Source organism: Papaver somniferum, chromosome 1, assembly GCF_003573695.1.
Source record: "Papaver somniferum cultivar HN1 chromosome 1, ASM357369v1, whole genome shotgun sequence".
In the NCBI taxonomy this organism is placed as follows: Eukaryota; Viridiplantae; Streptophyta; class Magnoliopsida; order Ranunculales; family Papaveraceae; genus Papaver; species Papaver somniferum.
Window position 1 is genome coordinate 208,777,557 of NC_039358.1, and position 17,424 is coordinate 208,794,980.

Sequence of the window (17,424 nt, forward strand, 5' to 3'; positions counted from 1 at the left end):
TTTTGTGTGTGATGTGTACAGGAAACCTAAGGCAGTCGTTGAATGCATTAAAGGATTTATTAAAGGTGATAAAACCTATAGGACTGACTGATAGGGCTCAGAGATATCTTAGGAGAGCTGCTTACGGTGAACTCGTAATGATGTATTATGATGACTATGATACAGTTGTACCGAGTACAACAAGACAGATAAGTACCAACAAACACGACGTCTTGAATCTTTTGAACTGCTTTGACATGGATTGTGAGACACCGTGTTCATTCGAGTTTGGTGATGATAAGATTATAGAGTCTACACCGGCAAAGCTGGCTGGTATATTTTGCATGCAGAGGATTGGAAGCAGAAAGGGTCAGAAGCTGTTAAAGTACTATTGTCCTAGTGATTTGACTGACAATGTTTTATACAACAAATTCTTCACTGATATCAAATCTACAAAGCATCAAACGAAAATGACTAAGACAAACATTTTAGAGAAGATAAAACAACTTATGACAAAAAGGAGCAAAAGTGGGAAAAGAAAGAAAGTCGATGAGAAGGATCTAGTTTGCTTGATAGGTCTTTATCTTTGCTGTGTATTGTTTTTTGGGGACAAAAATGCCAATGGAGTGAACGCGAAATATCTTAGTATCGTTGAAACTTATGATACGGTGCTCAAGGTGTCGTGGCCTGATTTAATACACGAACACTTGTTTGAAGAAATTCATACTAATCTTGATTGTTTGTCAAATGTGAAGGCTTGTGTGCAATACCTACTGGTAAAAAGCTTGTGTGTAGTTTCTTATTCCAGCAGTTTTAGTGTTACGTGATGGATATTTTTGTTCAATCGACTAATTAAAATTTACATGTTGCAGTTATTGTTTGCTGAACACACGCCAGTAGGATTAATCCCAAAAGTTGAGAACCACGAAGAAGATATCCCGAGGATTGGGAGGTGGGATATATACCAGATTTCTGATTACATTTGGAGAACAGACATGACACAGTTTTCGGTAAGAGTTATATGTCAGTTGGTTTAGGTTTTGCAAATTTATGGTAATGTAATTTAGATAAAACTTTGATGTAATCAAAATTTTCATGTGTAGCTATAAGTTACACATTTAAATGTGCTTGTGTAACTTATAGTTACACATGCAAAAGATAACACCAGTGAATGCATTTTATATGTGTAACTATAGGTTACACATTTTATATGTGTAACCATAAAATGTGCTTATGTAACTATAAGTTACACATATAAAATGTGCTTATGTAACTTTAAGTTACACATACAACTGAAAATTTGTATATTTAGAATGTTCAACTGTTTTTGCTATCTCTTTTTAACCTCTCCATCTGTTAATTGCAGCCAACTCCTAGCTTTGTGGCTGAGTTTTCACAGCTTGAGAAGCAACTAGGTATATCAACAGTGGTACCCAGCAAGGACGACCTGCAAAGTTGGCTGAAAGCGCAAACCATTGAGAATGGCCATCTGAAAGAGCAACTGCAAGCAAAGCAAGCAATATTTAAAGCAGTGTATGCAATTGCCAGAGAAGGGATATCAGAAGGGGACCTTTCAGGAACAGCAGAATTCAAGATTCACAATTTTAGTTGCCAAATTATGCAAGCAATGGGTATTGATCCTTACAAAGTGACCCAGGAAGAGTTTATGCAACATGAAGATGCTGGACATGGAGGTACTGAGCATGGAGCTACTGAGCATGAAGAAGAAGAGTTACAGTTAGTTGATACTGAGCAACAAGGAGATGGAAGTACTGATCATGAAGAAGAAGAGACCGAGAAAGAGACTTAGCAAGAGAAATAGAAAGATGACGCGGAAACTTCCTTCCATGAAGAATGTAAGTAGTTGTTCATTTTTAATATGCTTCTTTAACTTGATTAGACTTAATAAATGTTGAGTAAACTAATCATATGGATGTGTAATCCCTAGTTACACATGCTATATGCATGTGTAACTTCTGGTTACACTAGTTAGATGCATGTGTAACTCCATGTTACACTAGGTATCCATGCCATATTCATGTGTAACTTGAAGTTACACATGTTAGTTATCCAAGCCAGTCGATTACACATGATATTATTCTTCTTGAAATTTTATTAAAAAATTTAACATCATCATCATCATCCTAATTCTCATTTCAATCCTTGTGCAGTTCCATGTATGAGCCTTGCAGCTGGAAATACGCCAACAATTCTGCAAGCTCAAACTGCTGCAGAGGGGCACAAAAGACCACTGAGGACATATAGTTCAAGTTTGAAGAGTGTGACAACTTGCAAGACTCCACCAAAGAAAAGGCCCGTTTCAAAGGGAAAGCCCACTCCTACAAATAATGTTGATGAGGAGCAGAAGAAAGATGTTGAAGAGACACCTGTTACGGATGAGGCGCAGAAGAAAGCTGCAGATGGTGGAGTTGTGGATGGGGCAGGTGATGATGTAGCTGCAAAATCCGCAGGTGATGATGTAACTGCAAAAGTCAATGAGGAAACACCTGCAAATGTTGGTGACGGTTTGGTTATGACTGCTCCAACTCAGCCAACTCCTGGAACTTTTGGGGACAGTTCTGCTTCAACACAGTTTGAGGACTCCATGGTGATAAGTGCTACAACACCGCAACTAGGAGCTAACCCTGATGATATGCCGAATGTTGAAGTGAGTGAAATGATAGATGAGATCGTCAGCGACATTAACAAAACTGAACATGGACCTGCAGTGACGGAGAATGCAGAACCTACCTCAACTGGTATGAATCTCTTCGTTCTATGTTTTGTTTGTAATGGAAGTGTAACTTCAATTTACACATTGTAAAAGGCATGTAGCTTGAGGTTACATATAGTATGTTTTGTTTGTAATGGAAGTGTAACTTCAAGTTACACATTGTAAAAGGCATGTGTAGCTTGAAGTTACATACAATATGTTTTTTTGTAATGGAAGTGTAACTTCAAGTTACACATTGTAAAAGGCATGTGTAGCTTGAAGTTACATACAGTACATTATTATTTTGGCATGTGTAACTTTAAGTTACATACATGTGCTAATTTTACTGAGATTCTGCCTATATTTGTTTGCAGCTACAACACAGGATAACTTTTTTAGCCTTGGAATAGATAAAACTCCAAGACCTAGGAGAGTTACTGAAGGAAGCTGCGAAGACAATAAGAGAAAACCAACCAGCATTCATGCAAGAACGTGTGCTGAGGAATAGAAAATTCCAACACAAGATCTGAAACAATATCAAAGAAATTCAAAGAGGGTTAAGAAGACATCTAATGAAGAGAAATGGCCGCAGTTCCAGAAGTGGAAAAAAAAGAATAGACGCAGTTCCAGAAGTAGAAGAAGAAAGAATGGCTGAGGTTGCTGAAGAAGATGATGGAACAATGAGAAAGGATGTGAAAGGTTCAGAAGTTATCGAAAGGCTGGAAGGAGAAAAAGAAGATAGTGCTTGAATATTTCAATACTCATCCGAAAACGTAAGTAGCTTGACTCCAAGTAGGCTTGATTCTTTTATTGATTGTTGTATTTTACTACTTGATTGTGTTATCTTGATTGATAATAGTTTACTTTGTAATGCAGAGACATTGCTTGGATGGAATGCGACGAAGATGGTAACCAGATGTTTGATATATCTGGAGAACTAATGCTACAGCTTACCAAGAAAGAATCCTACTTGGAGTCAGAATTCATCGACTTCTACATTAGCAGATTGAAGACAAAGATGAACTCTAACAGCAAGTATGACAAAGCGTTATTCCTGTCGCCAAAAGCATACGTAAGTACTTCAATATATTTAAAATCTTATTGCATTTATAATGTGTAGTGTATGTGGTAAGATTATGATAACATACTCGAGATTTTTTAATGTCGGAAACCATTTATAATGTGTAATCTGAAGTTACACAACCATTTATAATGTGTAGTCTGAAGTTACACATCCTTATTTTTCCAGTGTAAAACCCAAGGCCCTATGTGTAACTTCTGTTTACATAATCACTTGTTCATTTGTAACTTTTGATTAAAAATGTGAGTTTGACATTCCAAATGGTTTTTGCAGGCCTCTTACTTGAACGATTACGGAGAATTCAAGAGATTTTGGATTCCAAAGCTTGCGAAGGATTATGTCAAGTACAAGAACGATGCAGTCAGACTTTTCGCCCCAATGTGCAACAAAAACACACACTTCACACTGCTAGAGTATGACTTGAGGATCTCTAATTCTTCGTCCTACATGAAATCGTCAGACATTAAGGAACCCAAGGGTGAACACCTTGTTCAAGCCAAGAAATATGCATTTGCAATTACTACAGAACTGAGACTCTTGTGTCCTTACGCTCTTGGGATGAATGAAAATGCCAAGAATCTCCCTTCGCCCCCACAAGGTTCATTTCCTGACTGTCTTCCATGTGTATGCACTTACATGAAGATAAGGATGAAGAATAAACCACTTGACAAAAAATTAAGCTCAAGTATGATGCTATGGTGGACTGAAAAGCTGAACCGCATGAGAGGAAGCATGCTATACAAGATTCATTCGGATCCATCCAGAGATGTGTAAAGCAGTCATTAGGATTAGAAAAAACTCTATACTCGTAAATATATTGTTAGCCACAAGCAGATGTTAGACTTGGAAAATATGTTGTTAGAAACTTTTAAATTTCATCAGTTAGTAGATTTTAGCAGTTCTTGGTTTTGAAAATATTTCTGGATTGAAATTCTTTGAATTAAAAACTTTTATCTTGTTAGAACTTCTACTGCTGTGTGTACATGTTTCAGAAAGTATGCAACAGGTTAAGTAACTATACATCTTAACTTGATGCAGAAGGTTTAACCAGAGTTTACATATGCATTTATCATGTGTAACCTAATATTCCACATGCATTCACAACAGTGTAACTTCTGGTTACACATCCATATATTTGAGTGTAAACTTAAGTTACACAAGACATTGATCGGACTTACCCAATAAATCAAAATAAAATAAAGTTACACCAGTATTTATCATGTGTAAGCTAATGTTACACACATTCACAGCAGTGTAACTTCTGGTTACACATCCATATTTGAGTGTAAACTAAAGTTACACAAGCATTTTGACCACTGATCAGACATACATAAATAAATAAAAAATAGAGTAAAATGCATTTCAACTGTGAACTGACAAAATATAAAATCTGAATAAAAGATCCTTGCACATAATCAACGTTGCAGAAAAATAAAACGTTTGGTCCATGAGAACCAAAATGAAGAAAACTAAAAAACATATAATCCAAGACAAATAAGAATCCACACATCAAATCATTACTTGCAGAAATGAACTTTGGTAGGGTAAAGCTAGTGGGGTGTGAACTTCCGAGGATTCCTGCAACCTGCCTTGTTGTGACCTGTTTCCTTGCAATTGCTGCAACGAACTTTCCTCTTCACCTTCTTCTCACCTTTACTTATAATCCTTTTCCCTGGTGGTCTACCTGGTTGCTTCTTCACGGTAGGCGGGTTGACAACGTCGTCTGGATGATATTCAACATTCCTGTTGTAGTTGGGAATCGGCTGGATGACATGCATATAAGTCTTCTTAAAATAGTCGCTTGTAAAATACGGTGAAATGAAATAAATAGCCTCACGTTTAATCTTGCGTATGGATGCAAGAGCATGATCACAAGGAAAACCATATACGCTCCACCTGGAAGAAAACAAAAATAATCAAAAAATCAGTTATTTGAACATACAAATCATAAAACACTCAAAATTAGCTAGTTACAGGTGCATATACAGGATGTGTATCTTTAAGTTACACTTGCAAAATAGATGTGTAACTACTATTTAGACATGCATATATCTAATGTAACTGGAATATACACATTCTAAAAAAAAATGAACATATAGAGAAGAAAAAGCAAAAGAAACCAAACCTTTGACAGGTGCAAGTCTGGTGTTCGAGGTCCACCATGTGAGACCTTTCGATAAAAACTTCAAACACGGTAGGACTAGCAACCAATACTTCCCAAGTCAAACCTTCATCTTGAAGAGCCACAAGCTTTTCTTCATACTCAGGGGTTAATGGAGTCAACATATTAGCACCAATTTCACGACGCTCCGCCATCAAACACATTATTTTCCTCCTAATCTGAAAAGCAGAAAAAAACTCATGAATAAATAAAGTGACAAAACATGAAATAAAAAGACAACAAAACAGCAAAACACACACACACTCGATTAACCTGATCAAGAAGAGCAGATGCAGGTATCTTCTTGTGAACAAGAACCCGGATATTGACTGATTCTGCTAGAGTACTAGATGTTCGTCCATACCGACAACCTTTGAAATAGGCATTCGCATATGCTTCAGGTGGGATTGTCTCGATGTAATCAGCCACCCAATCGCAGTTCAAGTCTCTAATCTTCTGTATGGCTTTCGCATGGTTTTCAGGTGAGAGTGCGTATGTCGCCTCTCGGAAATGGTCCATCACAAACGTGTACCTAAGATCTGTTGCAGTGATGGGTATATTTTTCGTCAAACGATAGTAGCAGAAGCTGTGGAACCCATCTGGATAAACAAGTGGAACACCCTGCAAGAGTCCTTCATGGCGATCCGAAAGGAAGGTGATTGGCCTCCCATCACCAACAACTTCAGTCAAATTCCTTAAAAACCACTCCCAGTTGTTGATCATCTCAGAATCGACTAGTGCAAAAGCAAGGGGGGGGGGAATCCTACAAAAAAAATTGTGCAGAATCGAAAGAATAATAAGTTTCACACAAACAGAAAACAATGTGTAAATACAAGTTACACATGCTAAAACAAATATGTAACTTAAGGTTACAGATGCTATTTTCTTAGTTACGCACTGAGTAAAGTAATGTGTAACTGAGAGTTACACATGTGTAACTCTCAGTTATTTGTGAACTGAAGTTGTTCAAGAAAAAATAAAAATAAAACATAAAAAAACATACCTTTACCACCATTGATCCCAGTAGATACCATCAAGCAACCTTTGAATGTACCATTAAGGAAAGTAGTATCCAAGTATACCATTGGACGAAAAAACCGGTACCCCTTGTTGCATGCAGCAAATGCGATGAAAATCCGTTGGAACTGTTTATTTTCACGTTCAAACTTTATCACACTACCAGGGTTGGTTTCCCTTATAGCATCAATATACCATACCAAGTGCGAGTAGGACTTGACATCGTCGCCATAAATCGTCTCATAAACCTTTTCCATAGCATTATATGCCTGATAGTACTCCATGTTAATCCCATAGTTGGTCTGGAAATCAGCAGCAATTTGCTTGGGCTTCTTGTGAGGATTTTTACGAACTTCTTACTCAATCAAACTAGACGAGAAGCTGGTGGAGTAAGTTTGGTTCAAGTTGCGCCCACCAGCACCACAAATGTGCTCAGGGTTATAAGACCTGACCTGAAGAGGTTCATACAAAATGTAAACAATTCAACCAAAACACAATATGGTGCAAAAAACATCATGTGTAAACCAAAGTTACACATACTGTAACAAAACATAACATATACTAAGCATTAGATGACAGAACAGAACCTACCTGAAAAATTTCGTTCCTTTCATCGATAGAAGCTGCATGGAATTTCCAGTCGCATTTTTCATTTGCACACTTAGCCGTGAACCTAGAACGCTCATTGTGAGTTACAATCATTTGGAAACCAGTGCGAACACGATACTTGGTTAAAGAAACCCTGACTTGCGTAACTCCTTCAAGAAACACATGACCATTTTCACCAAGAACCTTGGGCCAACCATCCAATAACAAAGGTTTCGCAGGCTTGCTTTTATCTTCCAAATACATTGCAACAGTAAGATTGTTTCTGGACGAAGACGTACTACTAGACCTATTAGAAATAGAAGAATCTTCCCTAGAGCTGGAGGAAGAGGCCACACGAGGAACATTTTGCAAGAAAATATCAACACTGGTCTTCTGTTTACTATTTGTGATGGGTATAAGAGCTTGCAACGAAAAATCACAGTCAAGCGGAAAATCTTTCCCACTTTCTCGGAAGAAGAAAGTAATACCAAGTGGAGTAAACTGCTTCCATTCCCTGCAAACTTGTTCCTTAAACTCTTCAAGCTTGATACCAGTATTAACACGCAGGGTAATAAAATCTGAAGAGTAGCGAACAATAGCAATGCAACTAACATCAGTGCAACTAACATGATCCATGACAACCTGAAAAATATAAAACACACAATAACAATATCAAAATTTTAAAACGAACGCAATTCACTCGGGGGAGTTTCCCCCTCGTGAGAAGTATATTCTATGCGGCAAGCTAAATATGAGTAAAAGATACATATGATACAACTATTTACACATAAACCTGTTACAGGACATATATATGTAACTTCAACTTACACATGCTTAAAATACAACATGATATATATGTGTAAACTAAAATTACACATGCTACAACTAAAAAACATCTGCTTCTTCCTCACACATGCTTAAAATACAAATAGGAGATATATGTGTAAACTAAAATTACACATGCTGCAACTAAAAAACATCTGCACCTTCCTTACACATGCTTAAAAATACAACATGATATATGTGTGTAACCTAAAGTTACACATACTGTAACAAAAAAACAGCATGACTAACAAATCAAATTGAAGTTGTTCTACTGAAACAAAATTATTTCTTCATACTCCTCTCAGTATCAACAAAAATTAACATATCGGACATGCAAGAAGAACAAATAATTCAAAAATAAATAAATTGAAAACAGATCTGAAATCAAAAACAAAATAAAATTCTTACCTAGATTGATTGTTTTCTTACTTCTGAAACAATGTTCTTACTATTCCTCTTCTCGGTATCAACCAAACCTGTGTAAGCATCAACAAAAACATACTCAGTATCAAAACCAAATAAAAAAAGTGAAAAAACTAGATCGCAATTCCCTTTTAACAATCAAAATCAATTGAATTGAAAACTAGATCGAAATCACAATTCGTCCCTACGTTGATTTCTCTATTCCAAACTGTCTTCTTCTTCTTCTTCTTCTCAGACTCAATAAAATCGAAACAAAACAAAAATCCAAAAATCAGTAGAAGATAGAAATCAAACAATCAATCATAAAAAGTAATGAATTAAACCTATTCGATACAAACCTATTTGTTGTTCTTCAATGCATCGTCTCAAACTCGTCAGATCTGAAATCCACTGAAAAACATCAATAAATTGAGAAAAAGCAACAATGAATCCTTGTTCTTCGTCTCCTCTTCAACACAGCAACAGACTAACGAACTCTTGTTCTTCAATGCAACAATTTCGTGTGAAGAAAAAACCTAATTCTGTTTCTGAAGAAAAAATCAACGAGAGCCAGAGAGAATAGAAAGCTGAAAACTAATTTGATTTGATTTTCTGTTTCTGTTACCGTATAAAACAACTTTAAATACTGGAGGGTAATTATGATATTTTCACTTTAATTAAAAATCCTGATGTCATCAGCAATCCGGGAAAATTCAAAACCAGACCCAAAAAAAAAAAGTTCTGGACCTAGAAATATCAAAAATGGAAAGTGTGGAGCTGATAGTGGAGGATCCATTTAGTGGGGCTTGTATATGTTGAACCCATATAGTAGGGGGTTCTAGTATTTTTCACTTTCTATAAAACCTGAAAAAAACGCAAGTCACTCTCACCAAAAAGTGTGGGATCTTGAAGGTGATGATTATATCCATCCTTTCGTTTGGATCCATCCCAACTGGCTTCCAAGTCCAACTATAAAAATTTTGGTTTTTTGGAAATAAAATGGTCTCCCAAGCCCATTTTGCATCCCTTAACATGGGTACGCAATTTTTTTTTCGGGACCCTCTTCCTTCTTATAAACCTAGCACCACTATTGAATCTAGTGTCTTCTTTGCACTGATTTATCAATTTTAATCCCCCAAAAAATAAACGTTTTCATAGGAAACAAATCATCCAAGTAACTTCTTTATATAGGACCTACTAATAGATCCCTCACCAATTTGTTAAGATTAAACCATGCCGTCCTAGCTAGTAAATTGGATCCCTCCAGTCAAGGATTAGAAGGAAAGAGACTTGTTAAGATTAAACCAGGCCGCAAGGCCAAGATGGCCGTGCATTAGATCAAGGTCAAGTTCAAAAATGCGCAACAGGGGTGCAATATGACTCAGGTGGCGGTTATAAGTTGGTTATTGGCTTCACAAGTGTGTCAAAGATGTGAGATAAGTTGGAGGGTTATGAAATGAGTTTATAACCTTAATAGAGTATGCACAACCGTTTGGGACAAGTACAACATCAATTGGATGGACAACACAAAAGTTAGCAATTGAAAAACAATGTTGGCGGTTATGGAACTACCTTATGGGACACATGGCTGTTCCATTTGTATGCAAGTATTGTTCACGGGTTCGACCCTTGTAACCACTGTATAAATTAGTGTAGAGACATTATAAAATCAATAGGCTACATAAAAGATAGGTAGTCTCATTGTTTGAGAGAATAAGGCATCACCAAGAAGGTGATGGCCTGTTTTGGTCCATGTAATATCACTACAACAAAACACACGTTTAGTTATTATGAATTGAAGAACTTCTGGTTGCTTCACAAGAAAAGAACTTCTAAAATTAGACTCTCACAAGTTTGCAATCGGTGATGGATCAGTTTATAAAAGAATCACATAAGTTCTTATTCACCAATTATTTCTTATAAATTGAAGTAATCAATAGTAGCTGGTGAAAAATTAAAGGTTCGGTTCCTTGGAAATTTAGATTAGAGAGATAAGGTACACAAATCCCCCAAACTCTCGATTGATATTATTATCTATGTAATTGCATGTTGGGTTTTGGTTAAAATTTAATATCTCAATTCCGCTGCGATTTGACCTAATTCCTAACACCAAATTGGTTAAGTCGAGTTATCATGGCTGACTTAAAAACATCCTGATAATCGATTTTCTTTTTTCTAGAGAAAAAAAAGTTTCAATTTTGGTTTGTTTTTGCGCCCTGTGTGTTAATGTTGTGTTTCTAGACATTAGATTTACTGATAAAGATGGCAGAGGTGAGTTTGTTGTCTCATTGTTTAAGTGATAGCTGTTATTAAGGCCTTGGAATGGAATATGCCTCAAAGAACTATTTATCATGTGCCTGAAATTAGATTGTAGTTTTAGAATTGCAAATAATTTTGGATTGGTGAGATATGTTTATATACAATGAAGTTCAGATATCATGGGTGACTAACACGATCTTGATTATCAATTTGCTCTTTTTCTAGCTAAAAAAAAGTTTAATTTTTATTTGTTTCGCTTGATGTGTCTCCGGACGTTTCCTAATAGGTTTTTCCTGTCTGTATCAGGGGACATGGAAAGCATTTGCGCCGGAGTTTCTTCTCTCTGGATATTTTGTTGTTATTGCCTCTGGAAGGTGCTAATTCAACCTCTCTTTTTTCCTACAAGAGTGTACTAGATGCTAGTAAATATGAAACTTTTATGTAGATTCTTGTCCAATTATATAAGGTAGTAATATGAAATCAATCTCTGGTATATAGTGATGTTACCTGCACTAATTTTTGAAACTGTCAATGGCTTCTTTAGTAGGTGGCCCTTTTGTGTTTTCTGTTCCTACTCTTCAGATAATCACTTCTCCTATCTATTATGCCGTGGATTCTATTTATTGTGCATTTTTTTTTCAATCTCGTGTTTAGTCACTCGACTATATGTATCCCTGTCTTTTGTTTTTGAACCATATTATCGTTCAATTTTGATTATGGATCAGTTGAGAAGAATATCCCTTACTGTACTGAAGGGTTTCTTATTATGTCATTGTGCTGGTTGCTTTTTTCTTTAATCTATTATGCAAAAGCGTTGTTAGTAGTGTGAGACATTCAAGTCCTTTAACATATCTGACTAACGAAGGGGAGCCAGACAAACGGCTCATATCAGCTTCACTTTCTCAATTTTTTTTATAAAAATATCTTTATAAAAATAACATGTCTGCTACTCCTTTTATTTCTCACCTAATTTATTATGAGATAAATTTGTCCCTCAAAGTATCCTTTTATTTCTCACCTAATTTATTATGAGATAAATTTGTTCCTCAAAATATATGGAAAATTCTCAGCTAATTTATTAGGAGATAAATTTGTTCCTCAAAATACACGGAAAAAACTCAATATTAGTTAACATATACTCTTTATAGTTTTATACTATTCTAAAAATCAGGAAACATACAGATCCTAATAAGAAGATATGTTGCAACAAGAGAGAAAAATACAGAGAAGAGGAACGAAAATGAAGAAATATTTGGGCGGAAGGAATCTCCAAAATCTCTATACAAATTTCTCTCCATTGTTTCTCAAGTTTTGAAGTTCAACTTTCTACTTCTCAAGTAATAAATCTTCCCTCTTCCAGTTGTAGATTTCTTTTCAATTATACTTGTTTTATCAAATCTCGTTAGTGAAACTTATTATCAGTGGGTTTATGTTGATTTTACTATAAATCTATTTTCATAGAAATTTGATAGGGTTATAAGATTTACCTGATTTTAGCCGTACTATATCTCTTAGAAATTTGATAGGTGCGTTCTTTATGGTCGGCTCTTAATCGTAGATCGGTTTTATTTTTATATTTTTATTTGTGAATCTAGAAGTGCATACCAAATAAGGATGGAGTTCATTGTCATGGACATTTTTTGCTTGAGATGTTTAATTACATAATAATGGAATCAGGTAAAAGAGTATCTCACTGGACTTCTTTTTTGTTTTCAATGGTCGATTTAAAGGCGAAGAAGGAACTTAAGAATGACTTCTAAGGTATTACTAACACAATTTCAGTATAATTATACTTGTTTTAGATATGGGCTAATGCTTTTATCATTGCTGTAGAAACGATCGGTAACTCTCTCAAAGTAACTCTCAAATAGGGGAAAAAAGGTTTACATAGGGTTAAGGTCATTCGTTTAACACAACAAAATGGTACACATCTTATAAGCATAATACTACTAATTACTATTTGAAATTTATTTTTACTCTAACACTGGTAATTCATGATTTTGTTTACAACTTATGAGACTCTTTTTGATGTGTAACAGAAAAATAAATCAGAAGAACCCACACTTTTTGAAGTCTATAAACATCTACACACTACCAGGGATCACATATGGTTTACAGAAGAAGACCAGATAAGATTTTGTAATCAACATAAATATATATCATCTTGATTTCGGTCTAATTGTTTTTCTTTATTTCATTAACTGGTAAACTAACATGTAATTTTTATAAAGGATAAGATGATTCAGCTTCGAAAAAAAAACATTATTGAAGGAGAGCAAAGAAATGAAGATGATATTTACAATGAGGTTTTTGGAAGAAGATTTAAAAGAAGTGAGCATCGTGGCTTATGGAGATTTGGTTCAAAACTTAGAAAATAAAATCCAGAAGATGCAAGCAGACTACAAATTATTCCAGCACAGGATTCAAATGTTGAACCAAATATACCTGGATGAATAGTTCAAGTTATGAATATAATATTTAAATTTTTAGTGTTTAGTATAATACATAAGAGATTTCGTTTGTAGATTAATTTCAGTTTATGCTAGTTTTATTACTTTTAGCTTGTTTGTAATCTCATATTTAAATATTTGATTTAATAAAATTTAAATCTTTTGTGAATTTTTTGTTACTATTTTCGTATACGGTTAATAAATAACTTGTAGAGCCGAATAATTTTGTCTTTGAAATTCTCTTCTAAGGAAAACAAGTAGTTCTTAATAATAAAGTATTTAGGGACCAAAAAAAACCTTTCTAATGAAGAACAAAGTTGTCTGAGAAATTCATTTTTTAGGACAAAATTAATTGTCATTGAAAAAAAACGTATTTGTCTTTGAAAAAAACGTATGTTTAGAGGCGATTTTTTCAGAGGGAAAGTATTTGTCTTTGAAAAAACGTTTCGAGGCAAAACATGTTTCTTTTAGAGGCAAAAAATGTTGTCTTTCAAAATTTGTTTTAACGGCAAAATGAATTGTCTTTGATAAAATAAATTAGAGACAAGAATAAATCTTTAGGAGAGGAGGAAATTTGTCTCCAAAAATTCTTTCGGAGGCAAAACATTTGGTCACTAATAAAATATTCAGAGATGAACAAGTTAGTCTTCAAAATTTGATATTTAGGGGCTATTGATTTTGTCTCTGATTAAATTAATTAGAGACAAATTTATTTGTTCCAGATAATTACCATTAAAGACAATTTAAATTGACACAAAACTTTCGTTTTTGAGAAATTGTTTTGGTCTTAAACAGTTACCATTAAAGACAAATTAAACTGACACAAAACTTTCGTTTTTGAGACAATTTTATTGGACTTAAATAGTTATCATTAAAAACAAATTAGTTTGTCCTAGAATTTACATTTTTGCGACAAAAATCTTGTTCGCAAAAAATATCTTTTGGTGTCGAATTTTTTAGCCATTAAAATAACTTTCGCAGACAACTTTATTTCATCGGTGAAAGAGACTTTTGTTAACAATAAATTTTTAGTTCTTAATTAATATTCCTCGTGACCGTTCATAATTTTGTCACGGTATACTTTCCCAGACGGGGTATTTGAGACAACTTCGTGACAAATAAAAATTGATCTCAGAAAATATTTAAAGACAAAAAAAGAGGATTTCCTGACAAAATTTTTTGATACTAAAGCCCCATATTCTTGTAGTGTGATGGCCAAGTTTTGTAATCTTTCTTTGGTGCAATAAAATGAGTTTGTTGCAGTAAATTTTTGTGTTCTTATGTTGCTTGAGTTGATCAATTGGTTTGATGCATGGAAAACCTCTTATGCTTATGGGGGAATAAAGAGTTAGAGAGAAAGAAGATGAAGACTTCCGTTGCATAAAGCCTTAAGAGTGAAGGTAGATGCATACTTTGATGCAAGTATGCAAGGATGAATACTTGTGGTGAAATTGAATCACTGAACCACAAAGTATTTCCGGTCATGTCCCATGAAAATTTTAGGCTGTTAAATGGGCATGTGACAGCTTCCACAGGAGTTATTAAATTCCATATGTCCAAATAATTAGCTACACAATATGAGTTCATCAGGGAATATTTCTTCAAGTGCTATTTTGACCAAACAATCAACTAAATCATAAAATAAGTTTGAAAAACTACCACAAACATGAAGATTGATCATTTCTACAAAACCTCAGAAAAGCGCAGGTCACTTTCATCAAAAATTATGGGATCTTCAAGGTGATGATCATATGCATCCTTTTGGAAATAAAATGTTCTCCTAAGCCCATTTTATATTCCTTAATATCGGTAGGTAAATTTTTCTTTTGCGCCCTATTCCTTCCTGTAAACCTGGCTCCGCTCTTGGATCTAGTGCCTTCTTGGCACTGTTTTATCAATTTTAACCCACCAACAAATAAACATCGACATAGGTAACAAATCATCCAAGTAACTTCTTTAAACATGACCTACTAATCGCTCTCTCATCCGTTTGTTGAGGTTGAAACATGCCGACCTAGCTAGTAAACTAGATCCCTCCAATCAAGGATTAAAGGTAAAAAAACTTGTCACTAACATTTATAAATGTCATGCGACAATGACAAACTTAATATGGGGCTAACTGAAATTCCAGTGTAGGTCAACTCTTCATGTCCTCTTACTAAATTTTTTTGTCCTAAAAATTTGTAAGCTTATTTAATGTTTTAGTTTGGGAAAGATTTTTTTTAACCCACCTAATTCCGTCTATGCTACATGATGTTAGTCTGTTGATTGTCGACTACATAACAAAATTCTGTGTGCATGTTTCTTGGTTCCAATTACACATTCGACCTTTTCGCGATTATACTACTATTCTCTTCTTTCTGCTTCTAATTTCATCCAGTACTTCCCAATAAATTATACTATTACTTATTTATATTAACATAAAAGGACAAATTTTGTAAAAAAGAGTGTCGAGCCCCGATAATAACAAGGAATAAGAGTTATGAAAATGTTCCAATCACAACATTTCAATTACATATGAGAGTTTTATAAAATAAATTCTGCAAATCATTATCGAGATATCTTAAAATTTGGCCAGGAGAAAAAACAGAATCGAATCATTATCGAGAGCGATACCGAGACGACTATTCTGAAGCAAATCAATTGAAAGATTTTCATAGGAGATTTGCAAACCTCCCTGAAATATCAAAATATTAAAAACCTAGTTTTTAAATTTCAATCTCTCGTTTTTTGTATAGGCCGACCGATTTGCTAGCAAGACTGCTCATAAATTAGCTTATTGGGCAAAGCTTAATGGTACATACATGGTGTGATCTACGCCATCAGTATGAAGTGTGCCTACTTCATGTGGTGACTACATATATATATATAAGAGACAATTTGTAAAAAAAATCGTTTAACTTCCCACAAAAAACTGAATTCTGCTAACATATCAATATCTACAAACCAATTAAATAACAAACACTGCTATAATGATTTGCTTAGAACTCACTAGGACATTGTTGTAAAGTCTATCATTCCTCTCCCTACATAATTCCCACTGAATACCAAACGACAAAATAAACTCCAAATTATTTAAATCCTGTTTTTACTTGTTTTATTGCTTCATTACTACGTAATATTCCCAAACATATTTTGCTAAGACACATTTTACGACGAACTATCTAGTAAGTACTCCTTCAGTTTCTAAATTTACACTTTTAGGTTTGCACAAAGATTAAGAAAACTAATCATTGTAGACATTTTTTCATACTTTTTCCTAATTAGTCTTTGGTCCCATTCATTTGATATTGGAGAAAAGGGGAGAGAGAATCGGCCACCTTTTATGTTAAGAGAAAGAGAAGTGGTCCCTTTACGGGTACATTAGTAAACTCATAACATTTTTCTTTTCATATATCGAAACTAGCCAAATTTTTTTTTCAGAAAATGGGCTATTTCTCCAAAAGGGTACTTTTCCCGGTTCAAATGGACGGTTAAACTTTTCCCTTGGGTAAAATGGACGTGAGATAATTTTATTTGAAACAGACAGAAGTGCCCTTACAAAATATCTTCTTATTAGGAAATTGCATAGAGAATATCGAAAGCAGATCTCCTTTACCATCTCTCTTCAACTGCCATTACTGGTTCTTCCTTCATCATCTCCATCACCACGGAACTACAACTCCACCATCGGTATCATCTTCCTCTGCGATCTCTTCTCCACCACCGTTAACATAAACATAATTATTGATAACATCATCTTCCTCCGTCATCTTAATCTCTTCACCATCACCAACATCGAATTCGTCATCTCTCTCCAATAACACCATAGTAAACACCGACAACGCCACCATCAAGATTGGTATTTTCAGTTTTCAAATTAAAATTTTTAGGGATTTGTGTTAAATCAATTTCAGAAGATAAGTAATGAAGAATATTCTCAATTTATAAGTTTCATAACCTTAATAGT

General features: G+C 34.6%; 1 long non-coding RNA gene across 1 annotated transcript; it reads left to right on the forward strand.

Moving 5' to 3' along the window:
- Positions 1–12,260: 12,260 nt before the first annotated feature.
- LOC113336054 lies at positions 12,261–13,462 on the forward strand. Its single transcript, XR_003353602.1, has 5 exons — positions 12,261–12,362; positions 12,756–12,786; positions 12,859–12,948; positions 13,065–13,164; positions 13,257–13,462. It is a non-coding gene; the product is annotated as an uncharacterized LOC113336054 (long non-coding RNA).
- The last annotated feature ends 3,962 nt before the right edge of the window (positions 13,463–17,424 follow it).